Genomic DNA, 27106 nt, shown 5'->3' on the forward strand with positions numbered 1-27106 from the left:
TCAAGCTCAATAGAAATGCTAGTTTTCATCTTCTGTTCTGCCCAGGTGTCTTCTTCTCCAGACAGCATGCTTTTCAGGTTGTAGAAACATTCTTATATTGGATTCTGAGTTAGAGAACCTCAGTTTAAATTCTGATTCTACTGATTACTATCTACAAGACTTTGAGCAAATCACTGCACCTATCTGGGCTTCAGTTTCTTTATCTGTAATATGAAGGAATTGGTTGACTTTGAAGTTTCTAAATATGTTTCTCTTATTATAAGACAGCATATTCCCCTATTTTATTTCAACTTCTACTTCTTGAAATCCAACTTTTGGCTACAAGGCTAAATGGCATGGTGAGTAGAGTGTTGGACTTGGGAGTCATAAGGACCTCAATTTGTAATCCTATCACCCCACATACCTACCATTGTGTCACTTTGGACAAGTTACTTCATCTCTGCTTAAGTTTCCTCACCTATAAAATGGATATAAAAATACGATATCAATTTATCCTGTAATATGTCTTGTTTGCACATAACAGTTTTCATTTTGTCTCCTACATTAGAGTCTGAACTTCTTCAGGGACAGGGCTATTTTGTGCTTTCCCTTGTATCTTTACTGATTAGCAAAGTGATATGAACTTAGCAGGCATTTCATAAATGCTTATTAACTTACTAGGTTGTTGTGAGAATTATATGAGAAAATATATGTAAAGAATTTGGTAAACCTTAAAGCATTTTATAAATATTATTAGGGAAAGAGTTTGAGATGAAATGTACCTTCAATTGATTGGTTAATTGATTATAGGCTAAGTAGTCGGACTCAAAAGCAATACCCACAATTTTTGACCAGTTATCCTTTTATGGGTCCAGTGACTATGACTTGACAATTTTTTAGCTTTCTTATCTTGTTGGCTAATAAAGTTCCTTTTGAAAAGCAAACCATTTTCTCAAAGAAACTGAAAGGGAAAAGGGAACTATCCCAACCAAACCAGGTGTAAGAGGGTTGGATAGTAGCAATAGGAAGTGGCATAAGGTACGAGAGAACTAGTCTCAGATCACTATAGTCTAAAAACCCATGGAGTCTTAGTGGTGGACAGAACCCATCTTTTTCTAAGGTAAAGCAGGGAGGAATTGGGAGGAATTCAGTAGTCTACCATTTGGTCTTCCTCCTTCAAGTTCCTCCCTACTCCACTCTATCTCCAGTTAGCTGTCAAAGTTGCTTTCCTATTCATTCAATTCCAGTGGCTTTCTATTACTTCTTTGATGGAATAGACACTCTTCCCAACCTGACCCTTTTTTATCTTCCATTCTCCTCATACCTTATTCTATATATTCTATGATCCAGGCAAATTGACCTTGTTTTTCTTCACTCATGTTGCTTCATCTTCCATCTCTGTGCCTTTGCAATAGCTATTTTTCCCTCCTCTATGTTTAGAAAACTCTCCTCCTTGTCTTTGGCTCTTAGAATCTTTGGCTCCCTTTAAGAAACAGTTAAAATACTACTTACTGTAAGCATCTTTTCTCTGGTACCCCAGTAACTAGTGTCTTACTCTCAAGATTATTTTTCTTCTACTCTTAAAGGATCATAGATTTAATAATAATGATGTATATAGAACTATACAGTTTGTAAAATGTTTCGTGACTATTACAATATTACCTCATTTGATCCCTACGACCACCTGGAAAGTAGGTGCTATTCTTCTTCCCATTTTTATAAATGAGGAAATTGAGGCAAATCATTTGGCCAGTGATGAAATTACTAAGTATCTGAGGCAGGATTGGATTCAGTTCTTTACTGAACTATCTTGCTGTAAGATAGAAGCTCAATGTGTATCACATATGTATTTGGTTTTTTACATGTTTTCTTTACTATTAGAATGTAAGCTCCTTAAAAGAAGGATGTTATTGCTTTTTCTTTGTATTCTCAGTATGTAGCATAGTGATTCAAGGGAAGTGCTTAATATACATTAATGATTGATTGATTGGAGGTATTGAAAATCTGTGGGCCTCTTGGAGGGAGTGACAAAGGATTTGATCTAGTAGAATCTCTCTGCAAATCTGTTCTAGGAACACAGATGGGCTATATTACTTTTCCTTTGGACTGAATATCTATTCAAGGCCCTTTGCTCTTTGGCTCCAACTTACTCTTCATCCTTACTCTACTCATTGAAGAATACCCTAAACAAGCCATCTCTTTCAGCTAGGTGAATCTCTTTATCACCCAGATCACTGAGCCCATCACTCCACTCTCTGCTTTAGATATGCTGCTTCATCCATATGCTTTTTCCTCTCTCCCATTCAATTAATATATAGCTCTCCTTTCAGGGTTAGTATAAGTTTTGCCTCCTCCACATAACCTTCCCCACTATTATAGCCTCAACAGATATCCCCTGTAACTAGAGCAAGGTAGCCTGGAACTTTTCCTGGGATACCAAAATTTAAAGGACAGTGACTCCATTTTGTTCTTTTAGCTGGAATAAACAATTGAAATTATTCTTTCTCCCAGAGCCATGATCAAGATGGGACAACTTCTCTGGTGGCTACACCTCAGATAAACTCAGTCAAACCTGACCCTTCCTTTTTCCAGTAGCTTCCCTAGCAATGACTTTGGGGTGTCCCAAGGCTTCTAATTGAGGGTCTTTGTTCCCCTATGTCACTCACTCATTATATTCTTTTTGCCCCAAGTTCTGAGATCTCTGCCCAAAGTCCATTCTCCCCCTCCCTTATTTTTTTCCTGTCAAATTTTATAGAGCTGGTCTGGGTTGTCAAAATTGTTAGTTCTGTCCTACTCTAACACCTTATGGCCCACAGAAGATATGAATTGTACAGTTCAGCCTTTGATCACACACTGTCTTGCCTTCTTCTCTAACCCATTCGAAGATGTGCATCTTAACCCCCTCCCCCAATCTGGATTGTACCCTCCTCAAGGGTAATGCCCTTCTTTGTCTCTCCCCAGAATGCCTAGCCTAGGGATAGTCCCATGGGAAGGTGCCCAGTAAATATTGGTTCACTTGAATTGAATGGAAAGTTGTAGAAGCCTATAGAAGCTTTTCATCTCAACCTGGCACTGATTAATAGCAACAAAAAATGCATTATGTATACGGGAGTAAAGCACCCAGAGACTTGGGGTCGGTGCCTCATATAAATGCAAATGCTGTAATAGCAGGGTGATAGGCTTTGGATTTTTCTACCATCCCCATAGAGTAAGAACCTGGCGCCCTGGCAGCATGCTATGGCACTATTAGACCACTCTGTTGCAGCTCAAATATTTTTGGCTTTTAAACAAAACAATAAAACAAAACTTAAAAAAATTCTCAGCCTCACAAGGAAATTAAGCTGCATGCACCTTCACTTCAGGACATCTCATTTTGCAAACATATACAAGCAGAAGGTGGCGTATACAGATGTTGCTGAGTTCCAGATGTTGCCATGCTTCAGCAATTTCCCTAATCTCATCAAGCAGGGCAAAGATCCCTGGCTTTTGCTGAGGGATGGCAAAGGGAAGGTCAGGAAAGAGTGCAGAATTAGGAGTCTGGAGCCCCGAGTTTCAGTTCCAGCTCAGCTCATAACTGTGTGACCTTGGGCAAGATATTTCTCTGCATCTAGATCTGGAGTGAGAGGACTTTGGTTTGTATCCAAGCTCTTCTACTTATTCCCTATAGGACTTTAGACAAGTAACGTCACCTGTAAAATGAAGGGGTTATGCTAAAGGACCATTGAGGTTCCTCCCAGTTCTAAATCTATGATCTCTGGACCTCGGTTTCCTCCATTATAAAATATTGGGGTCAGACGGTGGGAATCTCTAAAATCCTTGCTAGTTCTAACAACCTATAATTCTCCCATGCATGCATTTGCAATTGTCTTTTGAACCTTCATAGCAACTGGGTGAGGTGTACCAGCCTGTTTATATTAGCAGCTCTCACTTGGCTGAAGGTGGGGTCAGGAGCTTTTTATAGCAGCAGGGTGTCTCAGGGATAAAGACATCACCACCCACACTCTGTCAGCTTCCTCCCCAGAAGACAGAGCTTGGAAACTCAGGCCTGGGAAATGACTTTTGGAAACTCCAATCGGATGTCCCATAGGCATCTCAAACTCAACATAACTGAATAATCTATCCTTTTAGGCTTCCCATCCCTCCAAGCTATTCCCCTCTTCTACATTTCTTCTGCTTGGAGAACACTGCCACCTTCTCTGTCACTTAGAGTAAAACTCTTGTGTCTTTGTTACCTTTCCAGTACCTTTCAAACAATTCCCTTTGTCTCCATTCACACAAATACCTTCATCTAATCACTTGATCTACTGAAATAGACTTCTGACTCCTTGGTGTCTCAAGCCTCTTCCCATTGATTCCATTCTCTTAGCCAAAGTGAATTTCCTAAAGTATGGATCTGACCACAACTCCTTCCAACTCCACAGACTAGTCACTAAGGGGCTGACTCTTACTTCTAGAGTCAAATAGAATGTCCCATGTTTGGCATTATAGATCTTTATTGTCTAGTCCCATCCAAACCGCCCAGTCTTTTTTGCATTTTATCCATTTCCATTCACTGTTCAGTCCAAATTCACTGACCCACACCATTTCTCATCTTTATGTCTTTGCATTTCTTGTCTTTTCTATGTGGAACACTATCCCTTTTCACCTCTGCCTCTTGCTATCCTTGGCTTACTTCAACACTTACCCCAAATTCCACCTTTTACAGGAAGCCTTTCCTAATCCTTTGGTTCCTAGAGCCTTTCCCTCTCAGAATACTTTTGAGCTCTTTGAGGGGAAGTACTATATTTTCATTTTTGTTTTGGGTTCACAACCCTTAGTACAGTGTCTGGACCTTAAGCAGCACTTAAAAAATACTTGCTAAATGATTGGATGTCTTTTAATACTTGAATTGCTAACTAGTTATCTACATTATCTTGGGCCAGTGCACATCCTTAAGACAAGAACATATCAATAACTCAGAATCATATTTGGAAATGGTATTTCTGATCCCCATTAGTAGAATATATACACTGAATTGTAACTCCACCTGTGAGTGAGGATAAATGTATGCATACATTCTCTCTACTGGGTCTTGGATTGATAATTGTGAAATGGCCCCACTTTCCAATGAGACTGGAAACTCCCTTGGTACAGACCTCTCTTTTCCTACTCACGTTTTCTGTTTGGGGCATTCAGTGAAACCTGACTCATTGCTTTAGGAGAAGTGTTGAAGCTAGGGACTAAGTTTGTTCATGATTTTGAAATTGCTGGCTATTTAATCCTATCTACACTGTTTCAGTGCTTTGCTTTTAATAGGCAGGTTTTATTTTTTTAAGTTGTGCCATCATCATTATCATCATGATCCTTCCATGATTTATACTTTTCAAATCTCTTTCATATCCATTATATCATTTGACCCTAACAAAAACCACGAGAGGCGGCCAGAACAGGTCCTATTGCTCACATTTTATAGCTGGAGAACCTGAATCTGGGAGAGGTTAAGTGATTTGCCTGGGGTTCCATAGGAAGTTAATAACTTATATTTATATAGCACTTTAAGGTTTACAATGGGATTTGCATAAATTATCTCATTGGATCCTTATACCAGCCTTGTGAGATAGGTAAGACAAGTATTATTCTCACTATTTTTTATCAGACCTGTGATTTTATTGGCATAGGAAACCCACAGTCAGTCAATTCCCCTCACCAATTGCATTTCCTCTGTACTATTGACTTGTCTGGGGGTCATACAACCAGCATGTCTCAGAGGTGGGTTTTAAAGTAAGGTTGTCTTGATTTGGAGGCTAATTCTATACCCACTACTCAGTGACACCCATCATTCTCATATTGTGGATAATGTGGATAATCTTTTTCCCATTTTACTGATGAAGGAACTGATGTTCAAGGAGGAAGACTGATTTGATGAAGGTCATAGAACTTGTAGGTGGTAGGATTTGAACTCACGTTTTCCAGGTTCATGTCTAGTGTTCTATTTGCAAAACCCAAATCAGATCTTAGGACTCTGACTCTTAGTATTATATTCTTTTCATTGTACTACTCTTTCCCCCCAAAAAATTTTTGACATGAAAATACCAAAGGGATGAACAAAACTCCTACTCTCGTCAACTGTAAAGAATAGGAGTTTGAGCTCACATCCAGTGTCAGGTTTGGGGTCAGGAACCCTAGCTCACTCCCAGAAAAACTGACCATTTCCTCCTCTTGTCCACCCTCTGATCTTGTGGGCTAATATTATCTTCTGAATATGCTTCAGCTCTTCAATAATTTTCTTATCACACTCTTCCAGTGCTTAAGACAGTTCTGAGAACATAGTAGGTACTTAATAAATATTTATTGACTCACTGACTCTCTCACTCTAAAAGCCCCTGCTCTGTATCTGTCATAGCAGAAAAAAAGCTGATTTGGGACTAATAAGGTCAGAGGATCACAGAGGAAGAATTTAAAAGGACCTTAAGGATCACTTAGTTTAATCCCTCATTTTCCAAATCAAGAAGGTATCCCTAAGGTTAAGTAACTTGCCCCAGAGTCATACAGTAGTCAGATGCAATTTGTAATAAATAAGATATTATCTCTAAGTCTAGGGGAAGAGTGAAGAGAGCCTGAACCAGGAGGTGAACCTTATAGGATGGAGAAGAGGGTTGATGGGAGAGATGTAGATTAAGTTGGTCTGCGGTTTTTGTTCTCCAACTTTCCAATAAATAAATAAATAGCAAAAAAGAGTTCTGAGGAGAAAGACTAGAAATAGGAAATTTATGAGAACGTTTTTTTTCAGAAGTTTTTTTTTAAGTTTTATTGCTGTCTTTTGTTTTTACAGCATAATCATTTTCTTTTAAACCTTTCCATTTTCCACTCATTGAAGCTTCCATTGTAACAAAGAAACACATTTAAGTAAAAACAACAGATGCCCTAACCATAAATGACAGTGCACACCCTTTTCCATGTGCCTTACTCCATGCCAAGAGGCAGCTAGTTGGAACAGTGCATAGAGGACTGGATCTGGAATCAAGCAAACCTAAGTTCAAATTCTGCCTCAGACATTTAGCCTGGAGAAGTTATTCATTTAAAATGAGGATAATTAGAGTATCTACCTCTTAGGATGGTTGTGAGGATCAAATGATCAAATAATATCTATAAAGTGTATACATAACATAGTGTCTGGCATATAATAGGTGCTTAATAAATGCCTTTTTTTTTCATTCAACATTCTCATTTTCTTATCTTTCTATTGAGAAGAGAGGCTTTATATCAGAATAGATTGTAACAGCAAACATTTCTGCTACTTAATGGCCACCATGTTGATAAAAAAGCCTCTACATTCACATTCTTGGAAAGGCAAATCAGGATAAAACTAAAGAATATTACTTGTGTATGTTTCAGATATGAAATGAAAAAAATTGCTTACTCAAATATGGTTAGACGTTCTTTGTTTTAATAAAAATAAAGCACAGCAAATGGATTATATAGCCCTTTTTTCATGAGCATAGTAGGGGTTTAATGCAGATTGTCTGAGGATGCTATTGTCATTTTTGCTTTAACCAGCTGTGGGTGTGGGTGGGTGTTTATCAAATCTCATATTTTTGAACAAGGCTCAAAATCTGCATTCTTCAGGAAGCCTCCTTGGTTTAGGCTTACCTCCTGCAATGTTTCATTATTCTGCTTGGCCCAGCATACTTACAAAGCTCTCTCACTACTCCAAATCAGTCACTTGACTATTTCAATTAATGAGCTATAAGTAGGAGTTGATGCTTTTGGAAATATGAAGAAGCCACGGTTGCATCATATTCAATATGCTTAGGCTTTAAAATCTATTCATGCTGACAAAATGAAACGGAATGTAGTGTAATTATAATGACCAAACTTGGCCCCAGAGATATGAGTAGAGAAAATGAAGCTCCATTTCATTGCAGGGGAAGGGGACCATGGGTGAGGAATATTGCATACATTATCAGACCAATGTATTTGTATGATCAATACACATTTGGTCTTCCTGAACTGCTTTTCCTTACCTCTCTTTATATCTTTGTTAGAAGGGAGTTGGGAGGTAGATTGAGATATTCAGAAATAAATGTAATGCAAAACCAAAATGTATTAATAAAGAAAAATTAAAGGTTATTTATGCTTATCACTCATGATATAAAATAAAATTGCACTACAATAAGGATGAGGAACTTTGGGGTGCCTCCAACCTTCAACCTTCTGTGGCCCAAGAGGTAACAGCCCTTTTTGCCTTTTTTGCCTCTGGTCTTGGGAGTTATATGGATAAAGCTGCTGTTTAGATCTCTCACTGTTTAGAAATAGACTTATGAGGGTCTGGAAGATCTCGCCTTCATGTGACTTTTGTCTTGGTCATTCCACTGAGCTCTCCTAGGATAAGGACAGTGTTTGTAGTTCTTCTATCCTTTTCCATGGCTACCAACCACAAAATTAGGAATAGGGAAGGCATATGCATATCCAGTGTTGACTGACTGATTGTAGTTTAGAGTGTGTGCATGTGTAGGAGTGTGTGTGTGTGTGTGTGTGTGTGTGTGTATGTATGTGTATGAGAGAGAGACAGAAACAGAGACAAAAAATAGAGGAGAGGAGAGGAAGAGAGAGGAGAAGTAGAGAGAAAGAGAGAGAGGAGAGAGAAGGGATAGAAAAAAGAAAGGTGAGTGAGAAATACAAAGAGACACACAGAAAGAGACAGAGACAAATGGACAGAGAAACAGAGAAAGACACATAGAGGGAAGAGAAGAAGAGAAAGGTGGGAGAAATACAGAGAGCTAGAAATAGAGACAGAGAGATAAAGAGAGGGAGAGAAAGAGAGAGACAAAAACAGAAACACTGAGAGACAGAGAAGAGAGATAGAGACACACACAGAGAGAGACATAGAGAGGAGAGACAGGAACAGAGAGACATAGGCACACACAGAGACAGAGATAGAGACACACAGAAAGAGACATAGAGAGGAGAGACAGAAACAGAGATAGAAAGACAAAGAGACAGATACACACAGAGACATAGACAGAAAGAGACAGAGACACGGAGAAACAGAGAGCTGGAGAAACAGAGACTCAAAAAGAGAGAGAGGAGAGACAGAGATAGAGAGATATGGAGAGACACAGGCAGAGACAGAAACAGAGAGATAGATATGGAATGACAGAGAGGGAGGGGCAGGAAGAGGAGGAGGGATTGCACAGTGCAAAGAAACACACACATATTTGCAACTTATATATAAACAAATTATATTCAAATGCTGTTTAATTGGGAAGCCTAAGGCTAAGAGTAGGTATTGAATAATTTCATTTCTAATTATGTTGTACCTCTACCTTTGGAATAAACACCCTCTTTTTCTACTTAGAAAAATCTAGTCCTCCTTCAAGTCCAAGTGACAAAAAGTCTCCTCCTCAATTCTACCCTGACCACTTCACTCTCCCTTGGTTTCTTTTTCCTTTAGTCTACTAAGCTCACACACAATCAGCATGACTCACCCCCATCAGCACTAGCTTCTCTATTCTCTTGTACTGTTCACTAGTGCATATGCATATACTTGGATTCTGAAATGAGGATGTAAGTAGCTCAAGTGCAGAGACCATATTTGAAATTTTATCTTTGTGTTCCTGATGCACAGATCTGACCATATCACTCCCACACTCAAAAATCTTCAGGAAGTTCCTGTTGTCTACATGATGAACCCCTCTTCTCTCCCAATCTACCTTTCTGACTTCATTTCACACTCTTCCCTCTCTTACACTCTTCCTACTTAAATTGGAATTCTAGTTGCTCACTAATCTCTCTTAAAAAGTCTAAAGAGATAAAAGATCTTAAGATGCTTAAGATCTAGTTAGAGAACCGAAGGGGAGATGCAAGTAGTAAAACAAGATTTTAATATTTCAAGATATAGTAAAAGAGATATCCAGACATCTTGTGTGTTCGTGACTGAGTTAATGACTACTGTAAGGATTGTATCACTTATTCAGTTATTCTCCACAAAGTCTAGCTCAGAGACCTTGCTGTGGCAAGGAGTTGACCCTCAGTTTTCAGAGGCTATGCCCATGGAGTGGAAATTCTGTCAGCTTGGATATACTCTAAAGGGTTCTAGTAGAGTTCTCACAGAGGAGTAATTATACTTGACATGTGCCATCCTAGCTAAGGAGAGGGAGGCTCATCACTAGTGAGCTGGCTATCCAGTGACAAATTCTTTGGCCATAGCAAACAAAGGAAAATAAACAATAGTTCTCAGTCCTGTGAAAACTACCCACTCTTCAGTCATAGTGGCAAAATGGTAGAAAAGGGAGCAGAAGATGCTAAGACTCACACAGTATTTAGCCTATACTAAACTTAGGTGTTGGTGTTCTGTGTGTGAGATCCTTATCCACTGACCAATGAGTAAACATACTAGAGTCTCCAGCATAATGAGTAAACTCATTTCTGTATTTATGGGAGGACAAGTCCAAGAATTGTACATAAATAGGCAGGCATGGATAGGCTTCCATTTGTATCACTGGAGGAAATAGCCCCTTCAGTGAGGTGACAGATTCACTTTACTAGGTTCATAGATTTGAAAACTAGAAAAGACACCAAAGATCATCTAATCTATCCTTACTCCTTTTACAGATGGAGAGACTGAGATCTATAGAGTGAATGTAGCAAGTGATAAGTATTAGAGACAGTAATCAGCCCCATGTCTTTTTGACATTCAAATCCAGTACTCTTTCTATTGTACCATGGGAAGATCAGCAAAGGTTCCATGTTGGAAGTTTATTGCCACTTAAACTAATTTAATTGAGATTGGCTCCTGGTTAATTGAGGATTGGTTGTAAATGTTTATAAAGAGGATGTTAAGTTTGAAGCTCTGAATTAATTTTACTCAACTCTCAGGTGACAAGTCCAACTAGTTGACCATCTTGACTCAGAAAACAATTTTTTGTTCCTTTGATGGTAGGGGTAAGGGGGCCACTTTTTATTGCATTGGTCAAAATGGATGAATCAAGAAAAGGGGATGCACTTGAAAGGCAAAGATTGCCTTTCTGTTGGCAAGAAAAGGTACTTGCCTATGCAAGTAGGCAAGATACCATGTAAAATGCCTCCCTAGAAAGGCAACCCTTTTCCTTCCCATTCCTCCAGCCTGTGAATACAACCAGCGCTATCTTATTCAGAATAATAAAGTCAAAATACTGTAGTCTCTGGTAAATTACACCTATGATTTCATTAGGGAACTTCCAGTGAGGAAACCCACTTTAGAGGTCTGTATCTCTGGAGCATCTTATGGTCTTTGAGAATGACCCGAGACATTGAGAGAAGGAGCTTTTCCTCAGAGAGAAAAGGAGAGGTTACAAAAGTAAGAAGAAATCAAACTTTTGTGTTTTCCTGAACAGTATCTATGAAATATAGGATTTACCTATGAAGATGGGTACTAGCATCTTGGGGAATAAAGATAGGCTTTGTGTGGGAGGTAGCATTTGATATGGGCCAGTAGGAAGCTAACACTTCCTGGCCCGATTTGTCATCCACAGGCCTGTGGTTACCTTAGCTACCATTCTTGGAAGTACCTACTCTGAAAAGCAAACCTGCCCCCAGAAATAACCTTAGACAACTTCGTGTGTGTATGTGGGGGGAGGGGAGTGGTGATGGTGAGGATGATGGTTTCTATTTCTGGTTCCCTTCCTGAAGAAACCAGGTCTTTTGATCCACAAAATTATGGAATCTTAGAAGCAGAAGTCACCCTAGACCAAACCCTTTATTTTATGCAGGAGAAAACTCAAGCCTTAGTGAGGTGATAATTTGACTAAGATCATGCACCTGGAGAGAGCAGAGTCTATCACTCAGGACTCCTGGCTTCCATTTCAGCCCTCCTGGCATCTTCCATCACCAAATTTTTTAGCCCTGGTGTTTTTGGAATGACCTCTCCAAAGATAATCCTTTTTCAATCCCCATAACTCTGTTTTGCCTAGGAAGTGGAAGCATTGAAGGGGCAAAGGGATGGAAGGAGGAAAAAACAGCATGATATAGTACAGAGAGAGCGCCCTGGATCTACAGTTAAATCCCAGGCTTGTTAGTTTACAATGCCCAGAGCTCACACTTCTATGGCATCCTAAATTTTACCCAGAATCTGCCTCATGAAAACCAGTAAATCAAAATCATAGAATTAGAAATTTAGTATTAGAAAGAACCTTAGAGATTATCTAACTCCTTTCATTTTACAGATGGGGAAGCTGAGGCTTAGAGAAAAGAAATGAGTTGTCTAAGATTATATAGGTGGCAGAATCAGGATTTGAATGAGATCATCTGAACCTAATCTGGCACTTGTATTATCACCCCTATGTTATTTTTTTAAAGGAGATTCAATATTACTTGTCTGAGATCCTTGAATAAAACCGGGCTTGACCTCAGATCTATCTAACCCCAAATCCAATGTTTCTGGAGGTTTTAGGCAGTAGCAATAGGGGTATTGGGAAGGGAAGCTTGTTCTAAACACCAAACAGCTTCCACATTCTCCTATTCTAAGGCTTGGCCAGCCCAGCTCTAAGCTCCAATTTCAGAGCAGTAGCCCAGCTCCTTGCTGTGTGGTACCCTACATCAGCTCCAGGGTTACACTTGGGCATGACGGGGAAGATGTTTGAAGAGTTAAAGGTGTAAGTTTACATCTCAGTTGCTGGGGCTTCTAAGCTGAAAATAGCATTCTCTGACCTGGGCTCACCCAGGGTGTGAAAATCTTCCCTCTCACAGAGAGAAGCAGAAATGAAGAAGGAAAAAAAATTGTGAAATTCTTGTATTTTCAACAAAAGGGAATGCTAAGTTTAGCAGCAAGGGTGTTGGGAAGAGAAGCTTGTTCTAAGCACCGTATAGCTTCCACATTCTCCTATTCTAAAGCTTGGCCAGCCCAGCTCCAAAATCCAATTTCAGAGAAACAGCCCAGATCCTTGCAGCGTGGTACCCTAGTTCAGCTCTAGGGTTCACACCTGGACACCATGGGGAAAATGTTTGAAGAGATAAAGGTGTGAGTTCACATCTCAGTTGCTGGGGCTTCTGGGCTGAAAATAGCATTCTCTGAGCTGGGCTTACCCAGGGTGTGAAAAGCTTCCCTCTCACAGAGAGAAACAGAAATGAAGAAGGGGGGAAAATCATGAAATTCTTGGGTTTTCCACAAAAGGAAATGCCAAGTTCAAAATTCCTGTCCTAAAGAGTTTTCAATAATAACTTATAACAATGACTCACATTTAATTTATTTACAAATCAGTTTCCTAACAACCAGTTCTGAGATTTATGAAAGTGCAAATATTGTTCCTACTTTACTGATGAAGAAGTTTAGGTCCAAGAGATTAAATGATTTATCCAGAGTCACAGAAGGTAGTAAGAATAAAACATTAAGGCAAATATTCTGAATAATAGTGACATACTCTTTAGTGCTTTTAGACATTTCAAAGGACACCTGGTGACAGATTTTATTTGATCTTCCCAACACCCCTACAGAGTATCCAAAACAAGTGGTATTTTCTCCATTTTATAGATAAGGAATCTGAGTCACAGACAGGGTAGAGAATTTTTCCAATGTCATGTAGCCAATTAATTCATGAGTAGTAGAACCTGGACCAGAACTCAGATTTCATTCCCACTAAAGAGAGGGGTGTCTTGTATAAACTTTGGAATTATTCCATTTTCTTGGGCTAGATTTTTTGAGGTAATAAACATATATGTATCTATTTTGTATGTATTTCCTTGGCAGTTTATTAGTAGGGTGGAGGGGAAGTTATTTAGCTGAGTGTTGCAAAATAATGTAATATCCTTATGCACGAGATATAAACTCCTTTAGAGAAAAGTGGCCAAAACATATTTACATAGTTGCCAATGTAAGCTCATATCTTGACTGGGGGGACTGCTAAGGAGTGCTAAGAGTGAATCTTGGATTGATTATTAAAGGGGCAGAGGAGGAAACTAAAGATAGTGTTGCCAAAATAAAGAGAAAGGAAACAAGAGGACCACTGGAATATTTTTTTTTTGTGGAAATATACAAAATAAAAGAGAGGAGAGGAAGTTCAGAGGGAAAGAAACACAGTCAAGAAGGACAGCTTTGAAAGTAATATGTTGATTTATTATATATACATGGTTAAAAGGTAAATTATACACAATAGAGATAAATGGTTTCACCTAGAATTCTCTTTTTCTTTGCTGCTTTGTGTAGAAAAATGATCTGTTTCTATTGCCCTCTTCTCCCCTCACTGTGAGTGGGGGGAAGATTGGGCTTTTCATTAGAAGACTGCTTTGATCTGAGACCATTTGGAGATTTTGTGCTGACCTGTTGACTTGTAACTTCCTCCTTAGAAAAGATCAAGAATGAAACAAGGTCTGGAGAACTTTAGTTAAGAAAGCTTAAAAAGCTTAGGTGGCATTTAGTCTGGGGCTAGATAGATTTCTTTTATCTATACTCTCAATTACCTCATTCTAGTGAGGTCATTTTATTTCCAAATTTGTATATTTTATTTTTCCTTGCAAATAAAACTAGATGACACACTCTTATGGAGAAGAGAAAGAGAAGTGAGTGCTAAAAGTATAAGCTACCAAAGAGTGGTAGGGACTGGAAAAAAAGGTAGAGGGTTGGGTGCAGGGAAGCTTTAAATCACAAGCTGGAAGCCTGGTGGATTCAGGATGGAGGAGCCTCACTGTATCAAGATGAAGTTTAAGGATCTGTGAAGTGTAGGAAACATTGAAAGCTGAAAGCCCTGAGGACTGAAGTTCAAGTTCAAGTTCCAGAGAATCAATGGGTGCCCTGTGAAACTGATCCCTGATCAATGATGTCCAAGGTTGCACTTGTAGACTTTCAGTCCAGCAGGCTCTCTTCTAAATATAATTTCATATTCAGAAATCTTTTCCCAAGACTGCAACTATTTATCCCACCAACCTGGTGACTCCATTAGGCTTTAAGTACCAAAACTCAACATTCTACTTACTCCTTTCTGTTTACCAGTCTTAGACTGTTGACTTAACAGAGCAGAAAGGGGAGAGGAGGTCCACAAGGCTCAACACCTCATCAGGCTTCCAGACCTCAGAAGAAGGCACTTCACCCCCATGGGATGTGGTGAGGGCTTTTCTGGTGTTCGAGGTTGGGGAGACTCTTTGGTGATAATTTCCCTGGAGCCTTGAGAATTTAAACTTCTACACTGCTGGGTGCAGTAAGGGTACCTTTGTATATTCCCAGCACGCATCCCAACCTTCATTTCTACCCTAAAGTACAGAAGATAATTAAGTCTCTCTCAGGTCTCCTCAGTATAATGCAGATTAATTTATTATTTAAATCTGAATAGAATATTAGCTCATTGTCTTAATAGTTCTGATAAATGCTCATTCACTCAAAGGCAGAAGACATGTTCCCCAACCCCCACATTCTAATTTTCTTGAAAAACATTTTATTTCACAGTACTATGGAAATGTGGAGCTCGTGCCACCCACTCTCCTCTGTTATAGGAGCCCTTTCAATTATCTCAAAAGCTTTCCATAGCATAAGATATGGGCCTGACCCTGTTGCCTTCTCCCTACTCAAAATGGTGAAAAGGTTATCCTACCAGCAAGCTATGGCTACAATCAGAATTCTTCCAGGTATTTAGATGTGTGTATGTGTGCAAATATAAGTATGTATATATGTGTGAATTAAGTGGAGGGGGGCACACTCTAGCTTCTCATAGTCTCTCCTACATATCATTTTCATCCTGTAAATAGAGCACTCGAAATTGGAAACAGGTTTTTGCCCTATATCCTTACAAACTACAAATGGACTAAAACCTGACACCCTGTAATTTCATCAAGTGAATTGGGGAACTCAAATGATCAGGGGGTCTCTAGACTTCCCTCTTCCATATACAGAACCATGCACATATATTGTATACATATATTTTTGTATAATGTGGTTACTTTTTTGTATACATGGATGTGAAGGAGCATGTTCTAGTGGTACCTAAGAGGCTCCCTTCATTATTGCCCCAGTTATTCAGCTTTTACCCCAACTTTCTTCACTATCTCTCTCTCTCTGAGCCTCCCTCTCCAAAGCTGCCAGGTAAGCATTTAACGTAGAGAGATGTAGTCTGAGCCAGAAGGACAAGGCCACCTCTGGAAGGAAAGGTGAGGACGACCTGTCTTCCTATTTAAACTGTGAGCTTCCCGAGCTCCCTCTCAAGCTCCACCCATTCTATTAGCATTGCCTACAAACATCCCTTGCCTGCCAGCCATTCCCCCCCTTCTATCATTCTCCTTCTTTAGTCTCCTTCCTTTAGCTAAATCTCCTAAGCAACGGCACTCGTTCTCCCATCCTCCTCCCCCACTTTTTTCTGGTCCTTTCTCTCCATAGCTTTATTCTAGCCATTGTGCCCCCTCACTAAGTCCCTCCTGGTCAAAGCTAAGGGATCACTCTAGCAGGGGGAGGGAAAAACCAGTTCTACCTGTTGCCTTAATTTGGGAAGGAGGACCCCGAAAGAGGAAGCAGAAGTAGGAGGCAGTATTGTGCCTCACTGGGCAGCTTCTAATCACCAGTCATCCTCCATTCTGCTAGGTGGGAGTGGCGACACTGAGTAGATCATAACTACCACCATGGTCACTACTGCCCCAGGATAGGAGTCTTGACTTGATAGCAGTGAATCTAGTCCTCATGCATCAAAACACATTCCCATTTCCCTGTGCCATCATCACTGTCATCACCATACAAACAAATATACTACACACAGGCACTTGCTTATCACACTCAGACACAGCATTTACCTCACTGGCCCTGGCTGCATTTCCCCTCAACTCTTCCCTACATAAATTCCCTCCATCGGAAATGGTTCCTTCTGAATCCAGATCCTTTCCTAAACACCTCCAGCTTCCCATCCATTCCACTTTATTCTTTCCCTCAAACTCTACCTTCTTAATCCTCCCCAATGCCCCTCCCCTTCTATTTCCCTATTCCATTCCCCTTGTTTTATTGATCTATGTTTAACATCATAGATGGTTAGAGTCTCTTCCTTATTGGCCCCACTAGCTCAGCAAGCTAGTGCTTCTCTATTCTGCTTCCCTTACTATCTCCCCTTTCTCAGATGGCACCTGCCCAATTCTTTTCTCTCATCTTCCTCAGTCTCAGCATATTCCTGTACAATTTATGGCACATAACAAGTACTTATCTGACTGATTTCTGAATCTATCAGGATTCTGTTCTTGGGACAGATTGGGGATGGGCTGGTAGAACTTGGGATTTCTCAGATTCTAGGAAACTTGGTGACTCACAATTCTCTAGCAGTGGCTTGGGCCACATAGACAACTCTTTTTTCCATCCCCCATTGTCCCCACCAGCAGAACTATTTGTCAGCCAAGTCACCATAAAGTCCCTCCTCAGCTCTGTGGTGTTTGGGACCTGACCCCTGGGAAAGGAAGAAAGGAAAGAAGGAAGGAAAAATAATTCAGGGAACCTGAAAGCAATTTGCTAATCTGGAGACCAGCCAGCTTCCTTGATAGAGGAAGGGGGAAAGGATGGCTTGACACCAGTGCCTCTGCCCCACTAACTTTGACACACCTTTTTTTCCTCCTATCTCTTTCTTTCCTCTTGGGCTTTTCTTAGTTGGCTTAGGAGAGGTATATTCCCCAATCCCACACTGTCCCCAACTCTAGGGCAGATTAGATCTTTGCCAAGAGGAATGATTGCTAATGGTTGTCTGCATGCTTTTAAAGAGGGAAAGGCAACTTATAAACTTCATGTCTCTGCCTCTGTCTCTGTCTATTTCTTTCTCAGAACCTCCTAGTCTGTGGTCTAGAAAGCACTTGAACTTTCACCCTGTTGACAAATACAAATCTGTGAGTCTCAGTTTGCCAAACTGAAAATGACCACATGGGGCTGGGAAGAGCATGATTGGAATGAAGGAAGTAGTTGAGAGAGAAAAGAACCCTGGCATAGGGCTCTGTGGGACTATTGATGCTCTGGGAAGAACTCTAGATCCAGAGTAAGATAACTTAGATTCGAGTCCTTGTTCCAAGCACTTATTGGCTGAGTGCTCTTGGGCAAATCTTAACTTTTCAGGTCCTCAGTTTTCTCATCTGTAAAATGGTTATAACACTTGAACTACAGATGAAAAGTGTTATATAAATGTAAGCTACTACAATTTGTTAAGAAAAGTCCATCCAAGCAATTGAAACTACCTTTGCCTCCTTTAGAAACCCAGGAGACCTGAAGGGAACAAAATACCAGCCCAGAGCCAAAAGCTGTGTGCTTTGCAGGCCTCAGATCCTTCAGCTTTGGCATTTGGCAAAGGACCAGGCTGGCCCTAGGTAGAGATAAAGTAGGCAGCTAACCATGTTATATAATTTAAAAAAATACTAAGAAAACTGCCCCTAAATATCTCCCCAATCTTTGGATTTGCTCTTCCTAAGAATCACTACCTTGTCTTTCCCCCTATTATCCAAATAACAGTGGACACCTCAGCTTTAATAAACTTCCCTTTCTCCAGGGAGTATCCAGTTCCCAACAATAAAAATAATGATAATAATGTGGGAGCTTAAAAGTACCTCAGAGACCTTCTCTCAAGCACCCCCCTCATTTTATAGAAAGGGAACCAACTTATCCAAAGTCACCACGTTTAGTTATTCCCCAAAGAATGTTTTCTGAATAAGCAAAGAACTTGAAATATTTTCCCCATTGGATTCAGCAGATCTTTCTTATGTGCCTGCTTGTTATATCTAAGGCATTATGCTAAATCATGTGAGAGCTACAAAGATGACTAAGATACTGATTCTCTGACAAGAGAACAGAACGTTTGAAATCAGCATTTGTGGAGTGGAAAGGGCGCTGAATTCTGAGTTCAAGATCTTGTGTTGAAAGAATGGTTCTACTTACTTTCTAATTCTGTTCCTTTAGGCAATTTATTCTATCTCTCTAAGAAAACAGAAACCCAAAGGATCTAAGTACCTTGACTAAGATCATAGAGCTAGTTAACCCCACAATAATTATCTGAAATTTGTACAGTAGACTTTTTATCCATCCATTCAATAATCACCTAGCTAAGCTATACCTAATGGATGAATGAGTGAGACAGGACTAGAATCCAGGGTTGGATTTGGTTCTGTGATCCCCCTGACTAATATACATGTGCTACTGTGACTTTTGAGTTAGACTCTGGTGGCTGAACCGCTTACATGGCCTTATAAGCTCTAGAGAATGGGGAACACTCACAGTCATGTAAATGCTAACTATCTCCTAAGTCCAGAGAAACACAAGCGCCCTATGCACAAAAGGTGTTAAGCCCAGCAAGAAAAATATATGGGACACCTCTTGTGGTTTTTTCACACTGTCCAATCATACAGATGGCAATTAATTTCCCCTATAAATGAAACACCTTTCATATCACTTTATCTGGAGAGGTAGAATTGACAGTGGCGGGAGTAATTTATACAAACTTTTTACCCATCTGTTAGTATTAGGCCTTTCAGTTACATGCTTTCCCCCTTCAATTCTCTCCCCAAATTGAAAGGGATTAAGTTAGGATTAGGTAGGTGTTTTAACCAGAAAGTCAAAAAGATGGATGGAGATATTTCCAGATGAATAAAACCCAAGAGAAAGCTCCATTCAATGGCATCCAGGTGGGACTCAGTAGACTAAGAAATTATCTTGGATGGAGGGAGGACAAGAACTAGTTAGTATTAGGGAATGTTAGACCTCAAAGAGGTCTTAGGGATCATCTTGTCCAATCCTCTAATTTAATAGCTGAGGAAACTGAGGCAGCCCAGAGAGAGGAGGAATCCTGCTTAAGATTATGTAGCTACTTAGTAGTGTCTCTAGGATCTAGGTCTTCTGATGCCCAGTGGGATATACTTTTCACAATGAAATACCACTGAAAATTAAATGAGAGGCAAATGAAAGAAAAAGTCTTAAAAGAACTGAATTCAAGTTCTATCTGTATCTTTACATATATCTATATAGCTATTAGTGGGGAGGACTCTCTGGAATGCCTGCAGAGGCAGTTGCTTTCTCAGACTATACTTCAGGCTGATCCTCTCTTCCTAAAGCCATCTGACCAGCATATTACTGAATCTCAAAGCTAGAAGGCAAACTGACACTTAAAAGGACTGATAATTCTATCAGGAAAAAAACACAAAACAAAACAACTCTCTGATGATGACAATTAAAAGGTGGAGTCTAGACTTGGGGATGATCTCTTTGATATCATTTTGTCATATTGGGCATAGGTACCCTGAACTCCAAGATTGAATCAAATGATCTGTACCTCTGCACTATATAAGCTCAGCTCTATCCTGCACTATCCTGTTAGAGGGAAAGGAGAACGAGACAAAGTGTCTGTCCTCAGGAGCTCAGTCTAGCCGGGAGGCACAGGAGATAGTGAAAAGAACAGTGCATGTGGTCAAATACTAGAGTGACTAGTGTGGATTATAAGTGAGAAGGGTTTCTGTATATCAGGAAACTAGAGATAAGACTTTGTGGAAGAGCTGGGGTTACAAGAACACTAAGAATTTGGATCTAGGAAAGAAGGAAAACAAGCATTTATTAAATGCTTACATGCCAAGCCATTATCTCATTTGAACCTTACAACAAGTAAGGGAGATAAATTATTCCCATTTTACAGTTGAAGCAACTGAGGCAGACAGAAATCAGTGACTTGCACAGAGTTACATTGCTAGTAAGTGTCTGAGTCTGGATTTGAACTCAGTTCTTCCTGATACCAAGCTTAGCACTCTGTCTACTGCATCAGATGCCTCAGAGAGGAGGCAGTAGGAATTCCAGGGATGATATGAGAAAAGATAGGAATGAGCATGGCAGTGTGGAGAACAGTTTTGGTAGTGGAACTGAATGGAGACAGACAAAAAAGGACTCTATTAGGTGAACCAGTGAAGATAGGGTGATATATGAGCCCACATAAGCCATCTAAATTGGGAGGGCTATCTGATTCTTACTGGGTGACTTTCTTTTCATCAATATCTCTTTAAATATCCTTCAGGATTTTATTCATATGTCTGGGTGGCCCATTCATATTGATTAATTAATGTTGATGCTTTTTGTTTTACGTGCAGGCTTGTGGATGGGTGCTTCAGATAGTTGAGACCTGTTTGTTTCCAGCTTGAGAACCCTTTTCTTGGATTCCAAAGATGGATCAAATTCTAATGTAATCACCTGTCCTGGTCTCTATTTCCAGCTGTGAGTCCAGCAGCTGTAGGTAAGTTATCCAGATACAAAGGACTTTCTACAGTACCTGGTCTCTGAGCTCTGGGGTTTGCCTAGAACAAGGAGAGAAAGAAAAGAGCAGAGGAGTCATAGGTCCAGCCTGTTGCCTAGTATCTCTGAATTGAATCTCATGTATCTGGTGCAGTGAGCTCAGTGATTCTTGGGATCAGAACCTAGTCTAGTCTGGAAATGAAGCCTGTTCTGACCCTTGGTTTCTCCAAAAACAGGCTTAAGAATAGTCAAAGTCAGGCAGTGCCTGGGTGACAGAGCAGGGGGCAGGAGATGTCAGGTGGGTACAATATCCAGTTAAGAAGGGTCTTGTTCATGACAACATGCTCATACAATAGCTTGATGTAGCATTCTCAGAGCTCTGCCTCCCTAAAGTGTTCTTCCTGCTCAGTTCTTAAAGTTTAAGTGTGGTCCAGGTGAGACTCCTCTGGAGGATAAAATATAGCCAGTTCGGCAGGAAAGACATGAAAGGAAGGAAAGATGGAGGGAGAGGAGGAAAGGAAAGAAGGAGAGAAGGAAGGAAAGGAGAGTGGGAAGAAAAGAAGGAAGAAAGAAAGAAAAGAAAGCAAGGAAAGAAGGAATGAAAAAGAGAGAAAGGGGGAAGAAGAAAGGAAGGAAGGGAATGATGAAGGGAAGGAAGGAAGAGGGAGAGGAAGGAAGGGAGGGAGGGAAGAAATAAAAGAAACAAACATTTATTAAGTGCCTACTATGTCTCTCCATTGTATCTCCTTTCCAGACATACCACCTTCTCCAGTGTGACTTTGTATCTAGTTTAGAACTAACAAAACAGTTTTATATTAATGCAGGAACCTGAAGAGATCTGCCTATTAAATGTTAGTACATTAGACCCAAGGTGTCCCTTACACATTCCCCATGGAGTTTTCCGGGCAATCTTGGATGGAGGAACCTTGGTGAGGAGAACGTGCTGGAACTAATAACCAGGTTGGGATGTGAGGGGCAGCCAGTATGATCTCTCCCCTCAAAGCTCAGAGGACATCCAGCAGACCTGGAGTCAGGAAGAGGAATGGGGTTGGAGGGGAGGGGAGAAATTAATTTGAAAAGGATCTATTGAACTCTTGTGAGAGAGATGAGAAGGTATAGTTCTTGTCCTTGAGAAGCTCCTAGTCTAATTGAGGAAACAATCAAACTAAAGAACAATTAGAGAACGGTGTTGGATAGTGTATGATCATGGGTTTTATTTGCATATGGCCCCAGATTCTAGAATGTGTGCTGTGGACAATTCAAGCCATGGGCTATCGTTCAATCAGTATTAGCTGTAGCCATTTTTTGTGTTTGTCCTATTTATATATATTCATCTACCCTTGAAAGACCTTGAATGGTTGTTGAGGTCTTATTATTCATTCTTGGGCTAGTTGCTCGGTCTCAATTTCTTCATCTGTTAGTAGGAATAAGAACTTCTGCCCTTCTACCCTTGTAGACTTGTCCTAGAGAACCCATGAAAACCCAGGGACAATGCTATATGATCAGAGCTCTGGAGTTGGAATATATGGCAGGGGCATTTTGGTCTAATTTCATTATAGATGTGAAAACTGAGGCCCAAAGACAAAAAGTGATTTGGCCAAAATAATATGGCTAGTAATTGTCAGAGGTAGGATTGGAACCCAAAACCTCAGATCCTATAGCTAGCATTATTTCTAAGCCTTTTCCAAAGCTCTTCTTTTCACTCTCAGGAAAATACCCTGTGATTTGTCCTTAAAGGACATCCTACCTTTGGGTCAGCACTCAGTCCCTGAGAAAGGACCTCCTTTGGCTCTCTGGCTGCAGAGCTCCTGCTGGAATGTCTGAGACATCACTGAGTAGCTGGCACTTCCAAATGGTATCAGTTGGAGCAGCCAATACCAAAGAAAGGAGAGAGGTAGAAAAGGTGGGCAGAGTGGATAAGTAAGCTAATGCCACCAACTTTACAGAGAAGCACTGACATCCAGCCAACTTTGGACTTCATGGTATTTTTTCCCTATCCCTTAAGGGTTTCTAACCTTAAGGTTGAGACTAAAAAAAATTAGCTCAAACAAAAATGAAGAAGCTAATTGTTTGGCTGGAGATTATTTACAGTAATAGGGTAATTAAGAAATCAGAGGTAAGAGCAAGTAAGTCATGATGGCTTTTCTGGGATGGCTATGTCTAGCCTATATTTCTGAAGATGAAGGGGTCAGGGGCTTCCCACTTCCTCCCCTGACCTCAGCTGGATAATCTTAGCTTAAGTTCTACCACTATTGCTTTTAGGATATAATACAGACTCTTCTGTCTGACATGTAAAGTCTTTCAAAGTCTTTCTCAGGTGCTTACACATTATTTTCCTTCAAGAATTCTATATTCCAGCCAAGTAATACCATACATGTTCTGTATGTAGGGCATCGTGTTTCCCATCTCCATGATTTTGTCCAAGCTGTCTCCAGTGCTTTCCCCCCTCACCTCTGCCTTTTGGAACTTTTTTTAACATTCAGCTAAAATGCCTTCTGAAGAAGAAAAGGCTTCATTCCCCAAGTTAGTGCTTTTCCTCCCTCGAAAAGTTATTTTGATTTATTTTATATTTATTCACCCCCCCACTAAAATAACTGTAAGATCCTTTGCACTGGGACTGTTTAGTTTTTGACTTTATATTGCAGTAGTATTCCCTATTAAGTTCTTGGCACATAGTAGGTCTTTATTTATTCATGCTTTCAAGTTGAATTGAAAGTACTTGCTGACTTGGGCTAAGTCTGGTGAATATTAAAGCAGGAAAAAAAACTAAACTAAACTAAGGATGTTCAAATTGGCCTCTGGTAAGGGATCTGTGGTATTTCCATTAGAAATTCTTATTTCTCAAAGTTTAGAGCCAGGCTATAAAGCTTCTTTCTGGCCAGCAGCCCAATCCCCAAAAAACATTGTCCCTCTGTTTCTTGGCCTCCATTGATTTCTCTTTCATTTCTTCTTTGCTTACAAATTTGAAAGAAAAAAAGAGACAACAGTACCTATGAAAGGCATTTTAATTTTAGATACATGATATACTGTGTTTGCTGAATGGAGGCACATTTGGGGAGTAGGGATCAAGTGATCCATATCTTTCCCCTTCAAAATCAATGTTAAATCCCTAGAAGCTAAGGCTCTATATTGCAAAGAAAAGGGTTGTTATATTTCTGTAAGAATCTTCCTACAGTTCTTGGGAGAAGAACTTGGCAGCTTGTGGAGGTCACCTTACTCTGCCAGAGACTGCCTGAAATTAAAGCAGGAGGGATCCTGGTTAGACATAAGATAACTTCCCCACTTTCAGGAAATTAAAGAATAAAAGGATTATCAAAAGAAAGCCCTGGAGTTTACCTTTGGATACCTTCAAGAGAACACTTGGTTATCTATTTTGCAAAGTTTGGATGGTCAAGTAATCTGCTTAGAGAAGGAGAACTGAAAATATCAATTCATCAATCAACAACTGTGCTTACTATGTGCAGTGTCTTGGGGTTACAAATACAAAGAATGGAACAATCTATTCAAAAGGAACTTGTGTTTTAATGGGGAAAACAAGGACATATGTAAATATATAGTGAATAAGTATAAAGAGAATAAATACAAATAAATAAGGTAAAATGAAGTAGTTTGGAAGGGAGAACACTAGCCAGTTGGTGAGATAAAGAAAAGCTTCATGTCAAAGATGATATTTTTGCAGAATACTGAAGAGAGGAATTCTATGAGGCAGAGGTGAAAGATAGAATGCATTCCAGGCATATGGGCAGACAGTGCAAAGTCCATGGAGTATCATGTTAGAGGAACAGAAACAATTTGGATTGGATTCCACAGTACAGAAGAGGGAATGATGTTCAGTAAGTATGGAAAGATGGGTTAGGGCAAGGTTGTGAAGGGATTTCAAAGCTATTATTTTATCTAAGACTAGATGTAATTGAGAACCAATGAGTTGATAAAATAGAAGAGTAACATGGATAGTTCTGTCTTTAAGGAACATTCCTTGGGCGATGCTTTCAGTATCAGGTGACTAGAGTGGAATGAGATGACAAAGCAGGAAGACCAATTGGAAAACTGTTGCAAGCATTCTAGATGAGTATCTGAGCAGTATCTGAGTGAGTAGTTAGTAGGGAGCCAGATGTGAGATGTTTCCAAGATAAGAATGGCAAGATTTGACAGCTGACTGGATATATGAATTGAGGAAGATAATACCAAGGTTGCCAGCCTAAGAAATTGGAGAGAACTCGGTGTCTTCAATAGAAATATGGAAGTTTGGAAAAGAGGGGGGTTGGAGAGTATGAGTAGATGACCTCTTAAAATCCCCTCAACTTGAAGATTTCAATTTTTTTTTCTCTACATAATAATTCTAGGACTTGACTGACTCAGATCTTATAAACTTCTGCTTTACTTAATAGCAGCTCAGACTCATAGTGCTTTAAAGCTTGTAAAATGTTTTCCTCACAACAATCTTATGAAATACACAGGCAATAAGTATTACTATCATGATTTTATAGATGATAAAAGAAAGATTTTTTTTTATTTTCAGGACTCAATGAGATTAGGGAACTTGGTTAATATTCCTCAAGTAGCTGGAGGCTAGGTTGGAATCAGAATAGGAGCTCTACTAATTCTATATCCAAAGCTCTTCCCACTGCTTTTCTACCTGTATTCTCAGTTCCTTTTGAGTACAATTAAACAAGTGTTTGAACACCTACTCTGTGCCTAGACAAGTACTAGGGTGGAAAATGGATTTCAACTGAAACACAAGCAGAAAGATCCTCCTAGTATGTGCACAGAAATTTGCATATCTATACCATACATGAATATAGGACAATGTGCCATGGGCACGTGCACACAGATCCTCACAGTTAGACATACATTAGAGAGTCATTGATAGACCACATGGTGCACTACACAGACCCATGAAAGTCCTTGTGCACATACTCCCATGTTGACACTGCAGACCTAGACCTGGGAGGGGTTCCAACAATAGTAGGAGAGAATTTGATGAGCTTCTGGGAGAAAGAACTGAGGATTCTGGATAAAAGCCTTCTAGTTTTAAAATCTTCATTCTACATAAAATCGTAAAAGAGTCCTATGATTCTATGGGAAGTCATCTGAGGAGAGCTCCATCTGTGAGTCTTGAGGTAGAGAGTCGGGAGGGGTGAGAGGGGGCCAGGCGCTGAAGTAGTTCCTGGCAAGGTCATTTATGAATATTAAATTCTTATACCTCCAGGCTCCAGCGATTCCCCACTGTCCTGCCCCTCCCCATAAGCCAAGGTTACACTTGTAATAAACAAAAACTAACTCTTCTCCAGAAGACACACACTCTCTCTCTCTCTCTCTCTCTCTCTCTCTCTCTCTCTCTCTCTCTCTCTCTCTCTCTCTCTCTCTCTCTCTCTCTCTCTCTCTCCCTCTCCCTCTCTCTCTCTCTCCTCCCTCCCCCCAAACATAGTAAACCTTTCCCCAGTTATAACACAGGGATCTTAAGAAAGAGCTTTCCAGGGGAAGAAAAGAGTGAGTAGGGGAGGGAAAGGGAAGGAGGAAGGGGAGGCCCAAATCAGCTTCCACACATCTGGCTGCTTAGGGGAGCCTTCTCTAAATCATCTCTATGCACTGAGTTCAGCCCAAGGCCTTGAAAAACTCTTGGAAAAGAGCCTTCCAGATGGTACTTCCACTTCTCACCACTTCCCCACCCCCACCCTCTTCCCAATTTGCCTTTCTGAGCCTAGAGGAATATTTTAAGAGATATTCAACAAAAAGAAGAGTGACCCTAGTTGGATTTTAAGTGCTGGAATGAGACTTGGTGCCAGTACCCAGGAGAGGGTGCCTGTGTAGACATATGTATATGTACATGCACATGCAAATATGAAATGCATGTGTGTATGTTTGCACACTTGTGAGGAGTTAAAGGTATACAAGATCTAGAGAGAGATAGGGAAGGAGAGTTTTGTGGTAACAGGAAAGGACTGGTGTCCTCCATACTTAAAATGTTCT

The 27106-nt window shown here is 40.1% G+C and overlaps 1 protein-coding gene and 1 long non-coding RNA gene across 2 annotated transcripts in view; both read right to left on the minus strand.

Moving 5' to 3' along the window:
* Nucleotides 1-26008, minus strand: part of LOC141549598 (uncharacterized) — a 43899-nt gene extending 17891 nt beyond the window's left edge. Inside the window, exon 1 of the long non-coding RNA XR_012484392.1 lies at nt 408-26008. This is a non-coding gene — a long non-coding RNA (uncharacterized LOC141549598). The remainder of the gene's footprint in view (nt 1-407) is intronic.
* Nucleotides 1-27106, minus strand: part of CELF4 (CUGBP Elav-like family member 4) — a 553093-nt gene that overhangs the window by 330452 nt on the left and 195535 nt on the right.

The sequence above is a fragment of the Sminthopsis crassicaudata genome, chromosome 1, assembly GCF_048593235.1.
Source record: "Sminthopsis crassicaudata isolate SCR6 chromosome 1, ASM4859323v1, whole genome shotgun sequence".
In the NCBI taxonomy this organism is placed as follows: domain Eukaryota; kingdom Metazoa; phylum Chordata; class Mammalia; order Dasyuromorphia; family Dasyuridae; genus Sminthopsis; species Sminthopsis crassicaudata.